This window comes from Amblyomma mixtum, chromosome 5 (genome assembly GCF_055824585.1).
Source record: "Amblyomma mixtum isolate Tamu chromosome 5, ASM5582458v1, whole genome shotgun sequence".
NCBI lineage: Eukaryota > Metazoa > Arthropoda > Arachnida > Ixodida > Ixodidae > Amblyomma > Amblyomma mixtum.
This window is the reverse complement of record NC_143016.1, coordinates 166,714,008-166,716,920: the sequence shown is the minus strand read 5'-3', so window position 1 is coordinate 166,716,920 and position 2,913 is coordinate 166,714,008. Positions and strand designations below refer to the sequence as shown.

The following is a 2,913-nucleotide window of genomic DNA, read 5'->3' as shown; positions in this document are numbered from 1 at the left end:
GAGGCTTAGCCAGCCGAGCTCAGCCTAGCCAACATGGCGGTGTGTGACGCGTCGACCTCCCCGAAGCCGCCAGTTTGCCACCCGCTCCTTTGCGCGCTCTTGTCGTGACGTAAGACTGGACATCATCGACCTTAGCAGCAACGTGCTGCAATGAACGTCTCACTCAAGCCAGCAATATGTGCAGAAGCAGCGGCTAGTCATTCATTGTCTACGCAGCATACAAGTGTTGGATGCTGCCGTTTCGCCGCGCCGACATGGCAGTGTGTGTGGGACGCACCAGTTTTCTCGACATCGTCGGCCCCTCGTTCTTTCGCTGTATTGCAAGAATACTAAAGACCGGATTATCATCGTCGTGTGTACTGGTAAGCAGTATTAAACTCTCCTTTGATGCCATAGACGCGCATGCACTTAACGCCGCTCCCTTTTCAGTGTGCGTAGACTTGCTGTGAACCACGGGTGCGCCGAGATGAAAGGCTTAACGAGAACAGCAAAACAGCAAAGGCTTCATTGTGGTCCGGTGGAGCCAACTCACACAGCAGGCATGAAGTAAGTGTCTGAGAAATTTGTTGTTGCATGCGGCTGAAAAAAAGAGTGTGGCACTGCAGTCGTGGCTGTTACGCTAACATGTACAGCTGGAAGTACGGTCAGTTCTTCTAGGGACCAAATTTTCTTCATGCGTTCACGCCCCATGAATATGGAAAAGCTGTACAGGCAATGACAGGTGAAAATGCACAGCCTTGGGGTCTGTGAATTTTTCTCACGTTATTACGAACAGTGCTGAGAACCCTGCCCTAATCGGTTGCTTCCTTTCCTGTGTTTTAAGAGGGCCTTGTTATGCAAACAATGCAAGCGATTTTATTCTTTTCAGTCATAGCACAGGACATGGCGACGCCTTAGCGCTCACGGAGATTAGCTAAACTGTTACATTTTCCGAGTTGGTGGCATCTTAACGTTGCAGCGATTTTCGGCAGCGGACATGAGGTTTCAACCATACTGAACGCTGCCTTTTCTGGATGGTTAGGCGTCTAGTTCCAAAATGTGGTATCTTGTAAGCTCTTCGCATTTGAAAAATGTTAAAAGAAGTTTCCACTTCGCGTGTAGTTTCCGAACACATTCCATTATGTGAAACTCGTGGAGGCAAGCGTTCCGGTTCAGACTGCTGATCCCAGGAAGGCAGCGAAAGAAAAAGAATAAAGCATACGCCAGTGTACAAGACCCCTGCTCGTGCTGGACGTAGTACACTGGCGAAAGCAAGCATTTCCCAGAAAAACTGAAGCAGCACAAAGCGGATGCCAAACAAATGAACAAGGAAGGAAGCGCGGGTTGACAAGACTGACTTCGAGGGAACTATCCTTGCATCAACTGTCTACGATCAGTGACCCGGCGGATGACTAACCGAAGGCTTAAAAAAGGCAAGCTGTGACTCACTCGCAGTCACACCTGCTGAAAGAACCAAGAAGATTCCGAAACATGTTTTTTTTTTTTTGGTTGGCGTTCTTTCCCGAAAGTATATTCCTTTCCCAGCCAGATAGACCTGTGTAGAATGTTTTCTTTTGAACCCTGGCAAGGAATGTGAGGGCAAAGCTTAACAGAAGACAGGTGGCGGCGGGAGGGTGAGTCTGGTGGTAGCTTTCTATTCCTAACAATGCCTGCAATGTCAGTCACCCTTGCACAGAATGACGATGTCCTGAAAATGTGTAGCTGCGGGCTCTCCCATCAAGGAAATTGCATGTAAGCTTCCGCTGCGTGTATGCAAAGCGCTGTCTTTTGTTTGCGTATTCTGATTTCAGTAATTGGTTCTGATATGGTGCCTGATAAGCATGAGGAACCTCTGACAAGTAAAAAAAAATAATATCTCGAGGCCTCTTTTGGTGCAGGAACGCAGCCAAAGGCAGCGCGAATGCGCAAGTGCCTCAGTAAGACCATTTTATTTTTTTCAGTTTTATGCTTTGCGGAAAAATGTTCCCTATCGATGCTGCTTCCCATTCGCCGTATTGCCTTAACGTTTACGAAAGCCGCTCTCTGGAATTTGTGATTCCCTGAAAACCGCGTTTAGCCGCTGTCATCCGACAGGGTACAGGTATGTATTAGCTAGTTGATTACCTACTATTTTCTACTAGCTAATCTTTTGTCATGAAAAACGTTTAAACTTCAATAATACCTACTTTATTGAAAAGTGCACTCTGAACGGTTTTGGGACGTTGACTTCTACACTTGAAGCGCGTCATACTTCAAGCTTAGAGGTGCAATTCCTCTGATGCATTTTTTTTCTAATCTTTCTTTCAGAAGGAGCCTGTATGTTGACAGCGAAGCATTTCAAGGTTCCCTCCTTGCTTTCAAGTGTGGCATCTCTATTTTCATTCCTTTGGGTATTTAAATTATGTACCCAAAGACAGCGTGGGTTAAGGCACTCTTCTTTTCTACAGGGGCCAAGACGTTGGTTCTCTGTAACCGTCGAAAGCAAGCTGCCGAACACATGTCTCAAATGTTTTGTACCCAATAAAATATTGTTTGAAATAAATCACTGTAAGTTCATCGACGCATTTATCCTGGAATATCAAGCTCTAAAATGAGCCTTCCATACGAATACTTTATTTCAAATCGGCTTCCGCATCAAGTGAAGTAATATACTCGTTTGGGAATCATAAATGTAACACTATAGTAAGAAAAATTTCTCCAAAAATTTCCTGTCAAAACTACTTAAAAGGAACAGGCACGTACTCCTGAAATGTACTATAAAAGTAGCTGCAAAGGAGTATATAATACTTCTATTAATTGCCATGCTAACTCCTTTGTGATCACAACTTTACTCCTAAATAAACTCCCGTCTGCAGAGCGGTAACACTTTACTCCTTCTAGCACTCCGAAAGTACCCCTTCAAGCAGAGGAGTAGACGATATACTCCTATTCTGA

At 45.2% G+C, this 2,913-nt stretch overlaps 1 long non-coding RNA gene across 1 annotated transcript; it reads left to right on the top strand.

Annotated features, from left to right (window-relative positions):
• The first annotated feature begins 256 nt into the window (after window positions 1-256).
• LOC149344519 (uncharacterized) lies at window positions 257-2,524 on the top strand. The gene is made up of 3 exons (XR_016282771.1): window positions 257-362; window positions 430-546; window positions 2,287-2,524. It is a non-coding gene; the product is annotated as an uncharacterized LOC149344519 (long non-coding RNA).
• The last annotated feature ends 389 nt before the right edge of the window (window positions 2,525-2,913 follow it).